Here is a 19,671-nt window from a genome sequence, read left to right on the forward strand (position 1 = left end):
CTGAAAATAATTGTAAACCTAGAATTCGAAACTTTACAAAATTTTTCTTTTAAGAATGAGAGGAAAATAAAAACATTTCAAGATAAATAAATCAAGAGAGTTACAGATTTCATCAAAGAAGCTTGTAAAGGATGTAATTCTGGGAGATGTTAAGTAACCCCAATGGAAGTTCTCAGGCACGGGGAGGAATGCTGAGCGAAGAGAGTGATGAACACAGAATAAACATAAGTATGCTTTGAATATAAATAAATAATACTAACATGTACTTTATGGGGTGATCAGAGGTAAAGCTATCCAGGATTCCTGAACTCTGCCATATGTGTAATCGTATTTCTAGAGTAGTAATTAATGCATATAGAGTATATAACCTTCGAACTAGCAGAACAACAAAGAACAGAATGGTGTATATAACCCCCATCTCCAATAAAACGGCAACAAAGGAGGGGAAAAGAAACAGAAAAAGCGGGACAAAAAGAAAAAAAGCGGTAGAAGTAAGTCTGTACATATAAGTAGTCCCAACAAATTAATAAACCTTTGTTTCTGGATTAGGAAACAAAGATTGTCAAATTAGATTAAAAATATATACCTATAGCCATGTGTGGTTTACTAGAATCATATTTAAAATGTAATACAAGGAAGTGTGAAGTTTTTCCATTGGAAAAGTTTACAGCTTCAATAGGGCATGTTTTATTTCTTAAGGTGGGAATTTTTTGTATAAATTTCATTCCCTTTTGTATATCTTAACATTTTTCATAAGTTAAAATTTAAAAGTCAGCTTAGACCAAGTTAAATATCAACGGAGAAAATATTTTTAAAGTATGTGAGGAAGCGTTAATATCAATGTATGTATATCTGTACACGTGTGTGTATGTGTGAGTGTGTGAGTCTATGTGTGTATACACAAACAATAAAAGGAAGACTAAAAGCTCGAAGACCATTTTTGAAATAAAGAACTAAGCAATTCAGAAAATAAATAAAAATAATCACAATTATGTTTAGATTCATTGATAACTAATGAAATAAAAGTCAAAACAAGGTATACATTTTGCTTGTCAGTTTGGCAACAGTTAAAATGCACTATAAAATCTTGCATTGGCCGGGAAGTTCGTTTATTTCTGGTGGTGGTAAATGTGTACACTCTCTGATTCAAGTATGTTAATCGATTTTAAGAAAATAATCAGAGTGAGAAAATACCTCGTACGGAAAGGATTTTTGCAGTGTTGTTTATAAAACTGGAAACAATCTAAATGTCCAACAATGACAAATAATGGTTAAATTATTTGTATGTATTTTAAATGGCCTATCATTTAGGCATTACAATGATGATATACTTCTATTTTTATTGACAGGAAAAAGCTTCATGATCTATTAGTTGAGAAAAGTAAATTATATTAATAATATGATCTTATTCATATTAAATATATCTATTTTTATTCGTATTTATATATGTACAGAAAGGGGTCTGGATTCATATTCAACAAAAAGTTAACTATGGTTATCTCTTTTTGTGTAAGCATATTTTCCAGCTTTTTTGGTCTTGTAACTTATAATCGAATAAAATTTTAAATAGAGAATGTGTTCCTAACCTAGAGGCCATATTTCGTACTGTGTGATTAAAAGCAGTAGCTTTTAAATCCAATGTACGTTGGTTTGCATGCGTTTTAGCTCTAGCCGTTACTTAGCTGTGTGACTTTAGGCAGATTACTTAGCCTCTTAACTTTGGTTTCCTTATCTGTGAAATGGAATAAGAACAATACCTAGCTTCTGGAGCAGTTGAGCTGAGCTGTTGAAATGAGACGCTGCATGTAAAGTGTTTAGCAGTGTGCTGGACGGTGTCTGTGCCCAGTACATGTCAGCTGTTCCCATCACTGGAATCATTCTGGCTCTGAGGACCATTTCCACATGGAGCTGAGAAATGATTCTCAAGTGATCTGAACAAGGGCAGCTTTGAGCAGTCAGTGTGGAAGCACACAGCAACTCGTAACACTAGGAGCACATACCTGTCAAAGGGATGAGTCACATGATCGGTTATGTCACATGTCCTTCTCAGTGTCTATTGAGATAAGCACAGGTTGTTTTTTTTTTTTCTTAGTTCAGCTATTAATAGATTTCCTAATGGTGAATTATCTGCATCTTCCTGGAATAAAAGGTACATGGTAACACTGCATGGTTCTTTTAATATTATTATTGTAAGATATGCTGGGTTTGATTTGCTAAGATTTTATTTAGGGCTTTTCCATCCATGTTAATGAGTGAGATTTTTCTGCAAATACAGAATTTGTAGTGTAGCCAGTGAAGTGTTGTGCTTGTCCAATCATTCATCATATATACAGATTACAAATATTTATTGTGTGTGAGAGAGACATGGAGAAGAAAAAGGAGAAGAAGAAGGAAGGGAAGGGGAAACGAAGGGGGGAGGAGGGGAGGAGGAGGAGGAGAAGAAGGAAGGGGGAGGGGGAGGGAGAGAAGGAGGGGAGAGAGAGAGGTGGAGGAGAAGGAAGAGGGGGAGGGGAGGAGGAGAAAGAAGAGGGGGAGGGGAGGAGGGGGAGGGGAGGAAGAGGGAGGGGAGGGGGAAGGGGGAGGGGAGGAGAGGGAGAGGGAGGGGAGGAGGAGGGGGAGGGGAGGAGGAGGAGGAATAGGGGGAGGGGGAGACTCAGAGAAAATAAAATCACAATATATTCGCCAGGATTCTTTCACTCTCAAAAGACAGACGGCCCAGTTCAAACTAGCTTAAACAAACCACGCAGGAATTATTGTTCATAAAGTTAGGATCGCCAGGCGGGCGTTTGGCTTCAGATAAAGATCCAGAGGTGCTAGCACTGTACCTACGGCACTGTTTATCCTTCCTTCGGTCCTCTAGCCCTTCCTCTTGTGCTGGTTTTAATCTCAGGCAGGCTCTCCCCGAGGGGTGGTCCAGTTACATCTCATCAGCGAAACTCCTGCAGAAGTCAGATGATAGCACTGAGCCAGGGTCTGTTGCCAGGGGATGCAGTACTCTGACAGACCAGATCTGGGCATGTGCCCACCCCAGGAGCCCTCTTGGGGTCCCACTTTAGCCACATGGACTGTGAGTGTGTGTGTGTAGGGGGGCATATCTCAAACGTGGTTCTCAGCACTGTCCCCAAAGTGCAGAAGGGGGCGGGACAGGCAGTTCAACAGATGATTGATTATCCGTAATTGATCAGGTGCTTTTGTGTGTCCCAGGTTGTGGTTACTTCATTTGGTTTGCACACCACTCCCATGAAGTTTGGTTTTATGTCACTTTACTCCTGTATTTATTGGGGAGATGCTCAGAAGCTTTCCCACTTTGCCAGGACTATAGAGTGGTAAAGTCAGTCCAAGTTGAGGACTCCTCTCCCTCAGTGGGGCTGCTTCTCCGGTCAGGACAGCCTGTGCCGCGTCTCCTGGAGACGCTCTCAGGCCAGCCATGGCGGTGTCATTGTCAATGTCCCACGTGGTGTTACTATAGCACCCTCTTGTCTGTAATAGTGCTGTAAGATCTACCTGCGGGTGGAAGCCAAAGCGATTGTACCCGTACTGCTTCACTATCACCTGAAACCTTTCCTTTCAGTTGTCTGAGTCATACTTTTCCTTTGGTTTATTGACAAAACAGCTTTCACTGTTTTCCTCCCAAAGAGTCCTAAAAAGACAAACAGGTAGAGAATGGATTTCTAATTTGTCTCACAGACTCAGGCTTCCAGACACAACTGAAACCCAGAATCTTCGCTTCAAAGATGTGAATGTGGAGCTGTCTCTATCTATGGTTGCTTCCAAGAATCTGACATGAATTTTGTAACATTCCTTATGAAAAATAAGTCTTGTTTTGCAGCACAAAGCGCTGAAGTTGAAGGATCACATAAGACGTACAGCAAGCGAGTTGTTAAAATAAACACTTATCACAAAGATGTTTTTGCAGAGTAACTTGGGATATTAGCCCATATCCAGCTGCTCTTGACCAAGTCTTGGCACACTGGGTGTTTTTGCTTTACAATATTGAAGGTCCGCTCAGAGTAGCCTTGTTTCTGTCAAGATGAACATAAATGAGATGATCAAGATGAGGATGAACAGGGACTCAGATGCCTTTAAATAGCTCAAGACAAGAATGTCCTTCCTGGGAGCCTGAAATGCTGTGTAATCTTTGACTTCTTTTTTTTTTTTTTTTGACTTCTTAAATGTAGAGCAGACTTCCTGTTTCTGCGAGTGTGGCTCACTAAATGGCTGTTTTAAAATCTGAAACCCTAAGACGCACGTTGCTTTCCACTCTCTTCGATGAAGATAGCTATGTCAGTAGCATCTCTACAGGATGACCTCTGAGGGTCGTGATCCATATTTGCTCCCTATTTCAGGTTCCCCAGTCTATCCGGGAGGCTCGATTGAATTAAGTACTCTTTAGAAATGGAGATTTACTGTTTATTTGGTGTATGGATAAAAGCGAAAAGATGGAAATGCGATTGATTGCCTTCTGTGGCCAGGGAGGTAGATTCTTGAGGTCCGTGCTTCTTCTCAAGATAAATGTGGGTTATTGGTAGCTCCTAACAGCTCCTGGGTCATGCTGGCCCACATATTTTCCTTCTTTTTTTTTTTTTTTCTTAAGATTTTTTGATGTGGACCATTTTTCTAAAAGTCTTTATTGAATTTGTTACAATATTGCTTCTGTTTTCTGTTTTGGGTTTTTTGGCCTTGAGGCATGTGGGATCTTAGCTCCCCAACCAGGGATCGAACCCACGCCCCCTGCCTTGGAAGGTGAAGTCTTAACCACTGGACCTCCAGGGAAGTCCCCTGGGCCCCATATTTTCTACTTTGAGCATAACTGGACAAGTAGAGTTGGGTTTTAGGATATTATCTTAATAGGATACCTAGAACAGCAAATCATAGGAGCCCCAGGCTGCCATCAGAATTCACCTCCTCCTGACCCTCTTTCCATCAGAGCAAAACCCAACTTCTTAATGGCCCCTTTCTCCCAAGGCCACTACCTAGGAGGGGGCAGGGCCGAGGAAAGGGAAGACTTGGTTAACACGAGGGTGCGGTCATCATTCCCTGGGTTGTCTTCCCTCGGTGTCCACGAAGAGGAAAAAAGTTTTCACTACTCTTAATCTAGTTAAATTGTTTAGAACACCTTTCACAAATGAAAGGCATTCTTTTTGCCCAGGTGCTGTTGACCAACTGTATTCGCTTGGGCTGCCATAACGAAATACCACAGACCGGGTGGCTTCAACAACAGATATTCATTTTCTCACAGTTTGGAGGCTGGGAAGTCCAAGATCAAGGTGCTGGCCCGTCTGGTTCCTGACGGGAGCTCACTGTCTGGCTTGTAGATGGCCCACTTCTTGCTGTGTCCTCACACGGTAGCGAAAGGGGGGAAGCAAGCTCTCTGGTGTTTCTCATAAGGGCACCGGTCCCATCGTGGGGCCTTCACCCCTGAGGTCTCATCTAAACCTCATCACCTGCCAGAGGCCTACCTCTGACTACCGTCACATTAGGTTTTAGGGCTTCAACATGTGACTTCTGATGGGGACACAATTCAGTCCGTAGCGCTAGCACAGAACTATTTTTGTTAGATGCTTGTTGTAGTGACCCACGTTTGGGGCAGTAAGGTCGTAAACTCGGGTGGGAAGAGTGAGAAGAAACAGACGTCAGGAAGGGCCGTGAGGAGGGGCAGCAGGCCTGCGAGGTTAGGGCTCTGTGGCCGAGGCTCCTCCTGCTGAGACCTGAGCTTGTGTGCTCTGTGTCCCTGTCTCCCTCTCTCCTAAGACACTTAAAAATGACTTCTTTGTTCACGGCTCAAACTGAGTCTGTATGGGACCATCCCACTCAATTTTGAGTTTGAGGCAGGGCCTGGCATGGTACCTGATAGAAGATGGCTGCCTGGAAAACCTTAACGGAAGGAAAGCAGGGAGTTTTGAGCCTCAAGATTGAAAACAAGTGAGGTTCTGCTGATGGAAAGAACGGAAGTCAGCTTACCAGATGGTTTGGGAAGGAAAAACTGAGTTCCGTTTTAGAATATAAAGATTGAGGTTAACCGTGGAACCTCTAGTCCATACGTTATTGCCAAGTAGTTGAAGATCATGTAGTCATACGTCTTAGGAAGATACAGGTCATTTCTTTTAACCCTGTAGTCACAGCAGGGTTCCCTATGATAAAGCCATGGCCCGATAGCCCCCCACCCATGCTGGGTGACATGTTCATTTATAAGGCATTTAGACATTCCCGTCCCAGCTCTTGGAAAGTTCTCTGCTACCCTTCAGTTCTACTATAATTCTTCCTTGTTCCCGTCATCTGAGGGCTTACAGTCTGCATCCAGCTTCCCTTCCTGCTGCCCGGCCAGCCCTGCTCTGCCTCGCCGTGTCTCTCTGGCATTTATGGTTAGATCACCCCCCCTCAGCAGCTGGTCCTGATGATGGTGAAGGGCAGTCTCTGCTTGTCTATTGTATTGACCTGCGGGCTGAGTACAGGGACTTAAACACCACTGGTGTTTGCATAATAAGGACTGTACTCATCTGATGACTGAGTGGAACACTGATTGTGGGCCAGAGGCCCAAGATCTGGGTGCTTTCCTCCAACCCTACGAGAGGCAGTGCTGTGGAATGGTTCACCCTGACCACGTCTGTGCACAGACTCAGAGGACGCTGGGGAAACTGCTGAGTAGTGAGCCATACTCGTATGTGCATTGCCACATTGACCTACTAACCGTTTCTTGGACATGATCTCATGAGGCATGAGTACATGGGTTGCGTCATTTACAGATGCAGCGGGGGTGGGTCAGAGTGTGGCTCACCCAGCTTCACAGCTGAGCAAAGAAGGGACCTGGATGTTCTTGTGTTCCAGCCTCAGCACTGTGTTCAACCTTATACCGCAGTTGTGCAGGGATTATCTCAGCTGCTTGAAACCACTGTCCGCTGAAGGGCCCTCAGTTGATAAATGTGGGAAGGGGTACTGAAGGAGGGTCCAGGTCACACAGAGGAGGAACTGGCAGAACTGAGACCATAAGCTTTGTGTCCCACATCCCTGACACATGCCTTCACAAAGCAGATTCTTCAATTTAATAGGGGCGAATTCCGTTCTCTTCTGGAAGAGATATGCAGAGGATTCTGAGAACCACTGTTGGTTCAAAGTGAACGTTATCCCTTTAATATGCAATTCCCAACTTTCATTCTCTGTCATCTGCTCATCTCCACATCTGGCCCCTGGATCTAGAAATAGACAAAAATAATTTTGTGACGTGTAATGAACTTAACCCTCGATGTGTATTTGACACATCCTTCAGGCCAGGAAGTGGCCTGGAAAATACAGAGGGTTTACTTGATACAGTGTAAGTCACCAGAAGGTTCTTTCTTCTCAGAATGCCTTTTCTATGTTCCAAGCCTCCTTTTAGGATAGAAAGCAGAGGAAATGAACTTGACTGACACAGCTTTTCAGAACAAAGGGATGCTGTGCCCTAATACTGCTGGGTCGAAGTTCCCAGCAGAGCCTCCGCCCAGTCAAGAAAGCCAGGCCCTTTCTCGTGCCAGCCAGGGTCACGACCACCATTCTGTCCTAGGAGGCGGCAGAAGCACCCCTGCACCCCTGCCTGGCATCTCATCCTTTTCCCTACCCTGCCCCCCTTGGAGTCACATCCACAGGACATCACTGTCCTCTGAGAAGTACCAACAGGGCAGCCGGTGAGGGACCACCAGCCATCATCAGGATCTTTTTGTCCCCTCAGAAGGGTTCTCTTGCCATTCAGGTCTCCTCCCCAGGATGAGAGCCACTGTTCCTGGTACCACCATGGCTTCCTAGGCCTTCTGACTCGATACCATAGCTGTGACTGGGCTTTCAGCCTCTTAGATGAGTCAACAGGTCGTATGACGATGTGTGTGGTCCCGGCTCTGAGATCTAGGTGGTCTCCCCACTTCCCAGGCCCAACCAGCCTCTCTTCTCCCCTGTCCCCCAGCCATGCTGGCCAGTTTCCTGCCAGACCCTGGATCTAAGGTAGACCCATGGGAGAATGGAAAGGTCAACTATGCGTCATTTGTATGGTCAGACCAGTCAAACCCATAGCAGAGCTCCTAAGTCAACGTTCTTCCCCTCCAAAATCTCCCTGGGTGTATTCCCTCTTGGGATACCCCAGAGCCAGGAAGAACAAGCCCAGAGGAGACAGAGCCCAGAGGACCCCAGATGCCACCACCGCCGGTCTCAGATTTGACGTGTAAATGGTTTCAGGCTCTCCTTCCTGGCTTCTCCATACCCTTCTCCTGATGTCTTTGAAGGCCTGGATCTGCCTGATGCTTCAGGTTGGTTGTGACCTTGGGGTTTTGCTCTGCTCGGGTGGTCTGTTTAGCTTTAGTGACACAGAGAAATCGTCAGGGTTGGGAATGTGGGAATGAGGGTCATAATATCCTCCCCCCATCCCCCCCACCGCCAGAAACTTGAAAACAGTCACTTAGGCAGCCGGTCCAGACCTTGGGTGGGGGGAGGACGGTGTACCTGGGAGAGCCTGTGCAGCTTTTCCTGGTCAGCTCACCCACGAGCTCAGTCTGCCCCGCTCTGTGCTGGGCCCTTTCTGGGTGGTGCGTGCACAGGGATGAATCCCACATTCTCCTGCCCCAGACCATGTCCTAGGGGAGTTTTCCACCAGCCGACACTCTGCTCGTCTTCATTGATATCATTCACCAGGATCCAGTATCACACCCCCCGCCCCCGTGACCTCCCGCCGTGGGGCAGTGGGCAGCAGTCAGGAGAACCATGCAGTGGAATTCTTCTGAAGAAAAACAATCATCACCTGTCACCACCACCCCATCCCTCCAATGCAGTAAGTCCCCTACACATGTACCTTCAGGTTGCGAACTTTCAAAGATGTGAACGTGCGTTCGCACATCCAGTCACGTAAGTTAGTTCACGTGTCTGGCGAACATTGTCACGTATGTGTATCCTGTACAAGTGGTTGTGCTTTTGTGTACTTTACTGTACAGTACTGTTTAGAGTAGAGTATCTTTATTTCAAACCCAGGAGGGCCAGAAGCAAACATAAAAACAGCAGTGATGTAGCTGGTACTGTACTTTTCAAGGTACCGTACTGTAGGATTAAAAATGTTTTTTTTATTTTTTTGTTTCTTTTTTATGTATTATTTGTGTGAAAAGTATTATAAACCTATTACAGTACAGTACTATACAGCCGGTTGTGTTAGTTGGGTACCTAACTTTGTTGCACTTACGAACGCGCTCTCGGAACGGAACTTGTTTGTATGTAGGGGACTTACTGCAAAGGCAACAACGAAACCAGACTCAAACCCCGAATTGTCCCTGCAAAGTCAGCAGCCCAGGCCCTGCAATTGGCAGGCCGTCTGCCTGCTCCGCAAGGTCTCCTTCCAGAGGCCCTGGCTCTCTTCCGACAGGTGGGTTGCCGGGAACAGCAGGGTTATGATGGGTTGCATGGAGTCTTTATGGCCGTTGCTCCTGCCCATGTCCCGGTCACGGGAGGACCAGCCCCCCCTCACCCCGTCCGCCATCTCCAGGGCAGTCTTCCTGAGGCCCTCTTCCCGCCAGCGCCTTTCCTCTGAAAGCCCGTTGGCCTTTCCTTTCCCCGGTAGCTGCGGGGCTGCCTTTAGGATCCTGAAGGCGGCACGGAGGGGCCCTGCCTGCTCTGAGCCTCCTCCCAGAACGCCCGTTTCAGGACCGTCCCTCGTCGGGGCTATGGGTGGGGATGGGCGGAAGCAGCTTGGCCGGCGCTTCTTGCAGTCCAGGACCGGTTCCTCTCTCTCTGTTGCTTCATCTTCTGTCCTCTCCTTGTGCATTTTCCCCTCAGGCCTCGTGGCCAGGACAGCCCCATCGCTTACTGCCAGGACCCTGGTTCTGCAACCCAGCCAGCTGTTTCTCAGCCCCCAGCCCGAGCTGTTCCCACTCATCCAGCTGCTTCTGCAGGGCTCTGCAGCCTTCTCTCACTGCCTGCACTGCTGTTGGCAGCTCCTGCTGGTCTTGGTGCCGAGGGCAGGCTCTGCATCCCTCATCCTCCTTGAAAGATCACCCAGGGGCTGAAGCCCTCTCTGGCCATGCGTGGGTGGCCTGCTGGGTGGGGATCATCTTGCAGGAGGCCAAGCAGTAGAAGCAGCTCTCTGAAATGACCAGCCACCCCTTGATCTCTGCCTGGACCCCTCCTCTGCCTCGGGGTCAAGTCCAGGTGTGGTGGCCCCGGTCCCCTTCTCAGGTGGCCTGATGGAACTGACCACAGACCTCGTGAGGGTTTGACTTGGTGGAGCCCTCCTGGGAGCTCAGCCTCAGAGATTGGGGGTTTTCTCAATAGGTAAAAATGCAACATCTGTTTCCCATCTAACTACTACTCTTTTGGGTGTGGACCGTGATGAAATACACACACTTGCTGTGTTCGCCGGCATCTCTGGGGCACAGTGGGAGGGCAGTGCCGTGCCCACCGTCAGCTGCATTAGAGGTAGAAGGTTCCTCAGGTTCTCCTGGGACCTGCTTCGGCAGGAGACTTGGGCTCATTTGCTTAGACCAGAGGTTGCAAATAGTGGCTGATGGAAAACATCTGGCCTGCCTCCTATTTTTCTATGGCCCACAAGCTAAGAATGATTTTTACATTTTTAAACGGTTGGGGGAAAAAAGCCCACAGAAGAATAATACTGCAAAATGTGAAAATTATATGAAATTCAAGTATCATTTGATAAGTTGGCACACAGCCAAAGCCACTCATTTACATACCATCTATGGCTGTTTGGGGACCATAACCTCAGAGATGAGTAGTTGCCACAGAAACCGTGGCCTGCAAAGCCCGAGATATCTACTCGCTGACCCCTCACGGAAGAAGTGTGCCGACCTCTGGCTTAGATGGTCTGGACTGAGGGGGACTTCTCCGCTTGGGCCAGAGCCTCTGAGACACAGAGTGACGTTCCCATGAGCTCTTGGAGCCTGGGGTCTTCATCTATAAGTAGAGTGTGGTCTCATGATCACCGAAGGCCTCTCCAGCCCAAGCTTTCCATGGTTCTAGGAAACCTCAGTAGCTCCTTCACCAGGAGCTCACCCACTCCGCCCTTCAAGGATCAGGGTCCTGGCAGAAATTGGGCCACGGGGAACAAATCCATTTGGTTTTTGGTACCAAGGAGCACAAAAACAATACAGTAATCACTTTGAAAAGAAAACCGACTTTAATGCCTTGCATGTAAACATTGTTACTCCTTTGCACATTTTGTATTTGTGGTCACTCGCTGTGTGAAACTGAAGGCACAACGTGTTTCTCGCATGATGGGTGAATTACATTCATCAAGGAATATATTCAACAGGGAAACCACTTTGTTTCATAAAACTTTTCAAAGGAGATTTTATATCTCTGGAAGGATAGTGATTTCCTTAATCACCTTTTTGTGGGGTGTGTTCCCATTTTTTTTTTCTTCTTTTTCAAGTAAAGGCATGTAAAGAATGAGAAGAATTGCACTTAAAGAATGAGACGCGTTTTTCTTTTTTTTTTGTTCCTGTTTGACAAGATTTCCTGAATGAGAAACGCTGGTCCTTCCCCAGGCGACAGCATGACACTGGACGTCTATAGACTTGAGGGTGTGTAACAATATTGCTTTTCTCTGCTGCGTTTTCCTATGGAAAGTTTACCTCATTGACATTCACCTCTATGTGGAGTCACACAGTCGCATGTGACCGCACCTGAAAACTTGAAGCCAGAGATAGAGTCCCGAGGGACAATACCAGGGCAGAGGGACCTCAGAAGGAGAGAGTTTAGGTGAAGGTGGGCATATGCTTTTGTGTCAGGGAGAGGGTTGGCGGGAATCAGAGATGTCAAAGGGCTGAGAAGTGGGACCAGCAAGCAAGGGACAGAGGGAGGGGTCAAGAGAAAATTGACAAGGGGTGGAGAGGGAGGGGCTCAAGGGGGGGCAGTAATGCAGCAGGAGTGCAAGGGAAGGGGAGTGGAAGAGGTGGGGAGGGAGAGGAGAGGAGGGAGGGGAAGGAAATGTACAGGAGCAGGACGGTGGAGGTAAGCAGGCGGGTAACCAGGAGCTTAGACTAGAGAGGTAAAAAGTGGTGCCTCAAGGAGATTTTACATGACTTTTTCTTTTTTTTTTTAACATCTTTATTGGGGTATAATTGCTTTCCAATGGTGTGTCAGTTTCTGCTTTATAACAAAGTGAATCAGTTATACATATACATATGTCCCCATATCTCCTCCCTCTTGCATCTCCCTCCCTCCCACCCTCCCTATCCCACCCCTCTAGGTGGTCACAAAGCACCGAGCTGATCTCCCTGTGCTATGCAGCTGCTTCCCACTAGATATCTATTTTATGTTTGGTAGTGTATATATGTCCATGCCACTCTCTCACTTCGTCCCGGCTTACCCTTGCCCCTCCCCGTGTCCTCAAGTCCATTCTCTAGTAGGTCTGCATCTTAGGTTCTTCATGACCATTTTTTTTAGATTCCATGTATATGTGTTAGCATACTGTGTTTGTTTTTCTCTTCCTGACGTACTTCACTCTGATGGACCTAGAGACTGTCATTCAGAGTGAAGTAAGTCATGACTTTTTCTGAAGTCCTGGGTGCAAGGTGGCGGGTGGGCAGAGCACATAGCAGGTGGGAACGTCCAAGGCCACCTTCTCCTTGATTCTTTCCAAGTCCTTCTCCCGTGAGGCCGCACCTGGACTCTACCTGCAGGTGAGCTGCTGGTACCAGTGGGGTGTGTTCACCCGCTCATGCCCATCCCTCCCGGGATGACTTTTTTTTTTTTTTTTTTTTTTTTTTTTTTTTTTTTTTTGCGGTACGCGGGCCTCTCACTGTTGCGGCCTCTCCCGTTGCGGAGCACAGGCTCCGGACGTGCAGGCCGAGCGGCCATGGCTCACGGGCCTAGCCGCTCTGCGGCATGTGGGATCTTCCCAGACCGGGGCATGAACCCGCGTCCCCTGCATCGGCAGGCGGACTTTCAACCACTGCGCCACCAGGGAAGCCCCCGGGATGACTTTTACACTCCCCAAAGCCCACTGTCCAGGGAGCTCCCCATCCCTTGGTGTCTGCAGACACAGCAGGTGGCCAGCATGGCTCCTCCTGGCCCTGTGTCCTCCCTCCTGCATTTACCTCCAGGCCGCTTTTCTCAGATGCGCAGCGTGCCTCTCCAGCTGCCGGCTCTCCCCCTGGGCTTCCTCCGTCTCTGGGCTGTAGCACTTGCTCCCTTATATTTTGGTTTTCAGTGTTCAGGAACCCTTAGGCTCCAAGATTCAGGGCATAGGAACCGCCCCCCCCACCCCCAAGAAGAGCCACTGTCTGGTGCTCTTGCTTTGGGGACGGCAGAACCCACTGCTGCTGAGCAGGGGCCATTCAGGCTTTTGAACTGGCTTCCTTTCACTGCGGGGTCCCCGTCCTCCCTTCCCCCCGCTTCTCATCCGTTCCACTTCCTCCCAATCCAAACAGCAGTGCCTCCTGTGCGTCTTTCTCACCACACTCCTCTGTCTCGCGCCTGCTTCCTCCCCTCTCTCCCTCCACAGGGAGCGGGCAGTCATAAGGATACTCTATCCAAGGTCGTTACCGGGTCAGACATGGGTGGTGTGTGGGCTCCAGAGACGGCTTCGAAGCTGCCATTGGTTACTTGCCACTGATTTTGCACCTGAATAATTGAGAACCTTTTATGTGCCCCTTGGAGCAGCACTCAGAGTAAAATTAATTCCTCCACCCATTCATTCATTCACGTGAAATGTATGTACTGAGGGGCCTGGGCGTCCCATCTATGATGCTCTGCACCATTGAGCAAATGACCTCCATCCAGGTGTCCAGGAAACCTCCACTGTCTTCACCCAAGTCACCCCCTTCCTTCGTCCTTCCCTGTCTCTGCCCAGCTCTCACCATTATAGAGCTTCCCCCTCCTGTCTTTACCCGAGGACGTGGCGGGGGCTTCGTCCAGCCTGGGCGAGCCAGCTGTAGCTGAAGTCCCAACTTCTCACCAGACAGGCACTCTGTTTCTCGTTGACTTTCAGGCCAGAGGTGGTGTTTTAGACTGTTTAAACTGCTATAACAAGAATACCATAGACCAGCGGCTTAAACAGCAGACATTTATTTCTGACGGTTCTGGAGGCTGGGAAGTCCAAGATCAAGGCGCTGGCCTCTTTCCCCCTTGCTGTGTCCTCGTGGCTGGGAGCAGAGAGACAGGGAGAGGAAGCAAGCTCTCTCCTGTCTCTGCTTACAAAGAAACTAATTCCATCATGAGGGCCCCATCCCTAGGACCTAATGACCTCCCAAAGGCCCCACCTCCAAATACCATTCCACTGGGATGAGGGTTTCAACATATGAAGTTTGGGGGGACACAAAGCAGTCTATAACAGGTGGGTACATCACTCAGAAGAGCAATTAGGATCTGAGCATTCAGCAAGGCTTCCAGGAACCCTGTTCTACGGGACCCAGTTCATCTCAAACATGGCAACAAGGAGAGCATGGCAGTCGTTGAAAGATGTGTCGAGTCCCTAAGAAAAATGAATAGACACTGCTCCCTGCCCTCGGGGACTAGAGACCCATGCTCAGCAAATGACATATTGTAACAGCATGATCTTGCTTCCGCCCCGTGCCTCCAGGGGTCTCCGTCACAGTGCCGCCTCCTTAGGGTTTGAGTGAAGGTTCGGAAGTGTTGCTTGCTGGGCGGTTCGGGGAGTCTAAACTCGGCAGTGGTGTTCCCAGGTGACCCACATCCCCCAGATCATTAACCATCTAGTGTCCTGGTGGGGGTGCGTTTGCTCATAGTATATGGGTCCTGGCGCCAGAGGTGTTACCCACCCCTTTCACTGTGGCGTCCAGGACCTGGCGTCCACACACAGCTGCGTGCGGTCTGGTTTAGTATATGTGCCACTCTCTGTCAAAAGTGTCCTTGTTTGGATGAGGATTGATAAGGCCGCGGTATCTCTGAGACTCTAGTCTGACTCGCTTTGTCCGTCGCTCACTGGGTAAACAGTGTTCACCACGAGTGCGCCGGCTCATTGCCTCCAGAGCCTCTGGACCTTTCCCAGGCGTTGCTGCTTGCGGTGTGGGTGTGCTGACACCTCAGTTCCCGGGGCTCTGTGAACTTACCTGTGTGTCCCTTCTCACACAGCCACGTGTCCTGGGCTCTTTGCTGGTCCCTCTTCCCTCCCATTGTCAGGCTCCCTCTTGCCTTTCTCCGTATTCACCGCCTACACCGTGCCTGGGACCAAATACTAGGTAAGCGTCGGGGTGTGTTTGAAGGCGGGCACAGCTGTGAGGAGTTCAGGACCAGGTCCTGGTTCTGAATGGTCCCAACTGGAATGACCGGCCCCCTGTGTGTGCAGGGAAGTGGGCCTTCGCTCCCCACGGCCCACGGGCATGGAGAAGTCATGGACTGGGGGTGGGGGATAAGGGGCAGGCCCAGGCCTCTGGCCACCGCTGTCCCTCGTCCCCGCTTCTGAGTTGGCGGCAGCATGTCCCTCAGCTCGAATGACTACTTTCCCAGTATTTCTTGGCTGGAGTCTCACCTTCTCTGTTTCTCTCCTCCTGTTTTTCTCCTCTCCTCTTGTCTGGCCCCATCTCCCCGTTCTTTCCACTTTCCTGAATATTTCAGATTGTTGACCACGTATATTTACTACTGTTCTCATCAGAAAAGAATAAATACTGTCTCACCTGGGAAATGGGGATGGTGGTACTTCTCTCACAGCCCTGCTGTGGGACTCAGCAGGTACTTCATCTTGGAGCCGCGCCCCCTTCCCACCCACCACCCCTTCCCCTTCCTCCAGGGCGAGCTTGCTCAGCTCTAGGTGCTGCACGACTTCCCACCTGCCGGCCTCTGTTCCACTTCCCAGCTCCGTGCTCTAAGTTCCCAAGCAGCCCGCCCACGGGTCCAGCATCCCACGCCTGCTCCTTCACTTTCAAATCAACCACTTGCATTGTACCCCCATCATAAGAGTACTGTATTCTAAATTGTAACAACTTAGAGATACAAAAAATGGTAAGTGGGAAATAAAAATCACAGGTAATCTGACCATTCAAATATAGCTTTGTCCCCTTTTTAGTGTACTGACCTCAAGACACACACACACATACAGACACACGCACAGAATCTTTCTCTGCTGTATGTGTGTATTAAAGGTGCATTGAATTAAATCCATTGGACCTAATGCTGAATCTCTGAGCATCAAAGTCAACGTTTGGTTGTGTTTGAGGCTGGAGCTGAATATCACCATCGTTGAGTGAAAGCCAGACATTTTACAAAAATAGGTTTTATTGCTATTTTATTATTTATTAGTAGTAGTTACATTGTAAAAGGTTGACATCTGACTCAGAATAATATATGGGCACTGTTCACGGCTGATTGCTCCTGTGTTCATCATGCTGCAGTCGGTGATACTAAATAGATGTTCGTTTGCAGTTGAGTTTGGGGGAGGAACGAGAGGTATCAGGCGGACTTCATATTTCCCTAACACCTCTCTTTTTTCTCTTTGTTTTCTTAATTGCATCTAGATTGTTGATGATTTCCTCTAGATCAGCCTGGTGTACTTGATTTTGAAGGTTTTCTCTCATGCAGTTTGGAGGTAGCAAAGTTGACAAAACTGGCTACTAATTCATCCTTGTACATATATGAAAACTTCCAAATAAGAATTTTCCTTGAAAGATGCATGGCCTAAACAGATAAATTGTAAAAATTTAAAATCTCGACAGTTTATTGCTATGAAGGCCAGTACATATACCAAACAACTCCACAAAGATATTAATTACAGGGCTTCCCTGGTGGCGCAGTAGTTAAGAATCTGCCTGCCAATGCAGGGGACACGGGTTCGAGCCCTGGTCCGGGAAGATCCCACATGCTGCGGAGCAACTAAGGCCGTGCACCACAACTACTGAGCCTGCGCTCTAGAGCCCGTGTGCCACAACTACTGAAGCCTGCGTGCCTAGAGCCTGTGCTCCGCAACTAGAGAAGCCACCACAATGAGAACCCCATGCACCACAACGAAAAGTATCCCCCGCTCGCTGCAACTAGAGAAAGCCCACGCGCAGCAACAAAGACCCAACGCAGCCAAAAATAAATAAATTTTAAAAAGCAGTCTTTCAAAATCTCTAAAAAAAAAATATTAATTACAGCATACTCTGATAATCTCTTTTATTCTGCTTTGTATTATTATTTATGGTTCTATAGACATCTTAGCTCAAAAAGGATATAACAGTCTTCCTAAAGGCAACAAGCTAATGCATTCTCCCTTAATATTTGTATCATTTCCCCATTTTCTCTTACATTTAAGTATTTGAAAATTCTTAATAATTGGTTTTGCACGTAAAATTAATAGCTTTCAGCCTATGGCAATGAATTATGACACATTATACTCCTGCAACAATATATTTATAAACCATCTGATAGGGAGAATTGAAACATATATACAAGGAGCTTTTCAATCTTAGTTCGTCTAGAATGCCTATTTACGTTTGAAAGTGAACATTCAGACTTGAACAGTAAGTTTGTGTGGCATGCCTTGTTTTGGGATTGCTGTTGATATACTATAGATGTAGATGACGATAGCGACCCATGTGATTATAGGGTCATTGATTACCCACAAGTCAGGGACGCCAGAAACGATCCTGAAATCGGTATTCCACTGCTCGTCCTTTCAAAGGTCGAGGCATTCGTTCAGAAGCAGGGCAAATACTGTGACTGAAGCTGAATTTTGATGAATCCCTGACAGATGTATGTTCGCCTCTGAGCTTTTGTATCCTGCTCTATGAATGTGTACCCTTAGCATTTTCCTGTAACATTATTCTTTGAAATCATAATATTTAATGGCTGAGTGTTTTTTTATCTGTGTGGGTATTCCATAATTTATTAGCTTTTCACTTTATGTCAGATGTTTGAGTTCATTTGGTTTCTTTTCAACTTCAGACTGTATTTGGACAGTCAGCACGCATGCGAGTCATTCCTTTCTTCCCTTACCCTTCATATCCTTGGTCGCCGTGCCAAGGCCTTGGCAGTAATCAAGAATTGGCCTCTTCCGTTTCATACAGGAAGGTCTCTCACGTATATTCATGTCTCCTCCTGCCTCAAAGAGTTTCCTTCAACCACAGCCTGGATTTTAACTGAAGATCCCTCTAAGACGCTCTCAAGGGCATCCTGTCCACTGACAGACCCCGAGCCTACAGCCCAGGCGACCTGGCCTGTCTTCTGCCTGACAGATGAGACCCACTTCCCTCTGATGGTCTCTGGCTGTCGTATTTGACTCAAGCATGGGACAATTCGTGGTGGAGGCCCCGTTGTGGTTATATATATATATATATATATATATATATACATGTCCCAGAAGGCGGCCAGATTGAGTGTGGAGCTCACTTCTCCTGTCTTCCTCCAGAATCATAACCTCATCGGTAACCTCCCTGCCTTTCTTCCTCTGGGATTGTTGGTTGTCCGTCTTCTTCTTGGGTCTGTGTGTTTTACCCTTTTTGTAAAGTTCAAGGCAGGGATGCAGGGCCTTCAGCCAGGAAGGTGGGCTTGGACACTAGTGGGAATACAGGTGCTAACGCCCTAGTGGGCTCTGGTGCAGTGTCCGTGTTCCAAAGGGCACAGCACTGCCCACTCGGGCCAGGGAGCAGGGCTCTGCGTAAGCCAGCATTGCTAGCTGAGGTGGGAGGGCATCTCCCCAGGCTGCCCTGGGACTGGTTCCAGTTCCCTAATGCCAAACCTGCCTGCTGGCTAGGAGTGACTCAGGCCCACAGCCAGGGCTCTGTGTCCAGGAGGGAGACACGAGCTGATGGAGGAAGGACCTGGCCTCTTCCTTCTTTCCTGGGTCCACTGGCCATCTCTTCCCATGTCTACCACCTCCTGCCCTGCTGCAGAGACCCCCACCCAGCCCACCTTTGGATGAGGGCTGCCTTACAGAGGATACACGGCTGGTTAAAGTCTAGCAAGGACCTGGGGAGTGCCTTTGGGAGTCATGTGCCCTGCCTTCCTTCCAGAAGTGGAAGGGACCCTTTCTCCCTTGCACATCAGGAGGAATCTTTTTTGATCTCTGCCTGACATGTTTTGATAACAATCTAGAGATTTCAACATACATTGTGGTTGCACAAGAAATCCAAGTCACCAATTTTTCAGAACGTAAGCAGTTAACATTAGAAATTTTGCCGCAAATAAATTGATCAGTATGCAAGACAGTTGTCACGGCTGAATCATGGTCCACAGTTAAGGTAAACAGATCTGTGATGACATTTTCTGAGCGGAATACAAATGCAGCTCATTTCCTCCCAGAGGTTTCTGACATTTCTTCTACACGGAAAACAGATTCTCCCAAGAAGGTGCTGGTCACAAGGAAGAAAGATCTTTGTTTAATCCCTCTGAAAAGGTATGGCTGTGAAATTTTTTATGCTTTCTGCGAAAAGAATTGTTCTAAGAGAAATGAATAGTGACGAGAGCGTCTTTCTTTGATTAGCTGTCCCTTACTCCCTCCCAACCATGGAGAGACCCTTTTGGGTTTTGTTTATTTGAACGTTCATTAAAATATGATGTCAGGGCTTCTCTGGTGGCGCAGCGGTTGGGAGTCCGCCTGCCGATGCAGGGGACACGGGTTCGTGCCCCGGTCCGGGAGGATCCCACATGCCGCAGAGCGGCTGGGCCCGTGAGCCATGGCCGCTGAGCCTGCGCGACCGGAGCCTATGCTCCGCAACGGGAGAGGCCACAACAGTGAGAGGCCTGCGTACTGCAGAAGAAGAAAAAAAAAATTAT

The 19,671-nt window shown here is 47.9% G+C and overlaps 1 protein-coding gene across 3 annotated transcripts in view; it reads left to right on the forward strand.

The window, feature by feature from the left end:
- ARNT2 (aryl hydrocarbon receptor nuclear translocator 2) overlaps positions 1-19,671 on the forward strand; it is a 195,872-nt gene that overhangs the window by 17,904 nt on the left and 158,297 nt on the right. The window contains exon 1 of one of the 3 annotated variants that reach the window (XM_060005328.1): positions 15,067-15,161. The exons of the other annotated variants lie outside the window; for them this stretch is intronic. The gene's annotated coding sequence lies outside the window, so the exon portion shown is untranslated. Of the gene's footprint in view, positions 1-15,066; positions 15,162-19,671 lie in introns of those variants that run through there. 3 annotated transcript variants of the gene reach the window in all.

This window comes from Delphinus delphis, chromosome 2 (genome assembly GCF_949987515.2).
Source record: "Delphinus delphis chromosome 2, mDelDel1.2, whole genome shotgun sequence".
In the NCBI taxonomy this organism is placed as follows: domain Eukaryota; kingdom Metazoa; phylum Chordata; class Mammalia; order Artiodactyla; family Delphinidae; genus Delphinus; species Delphinus delphis.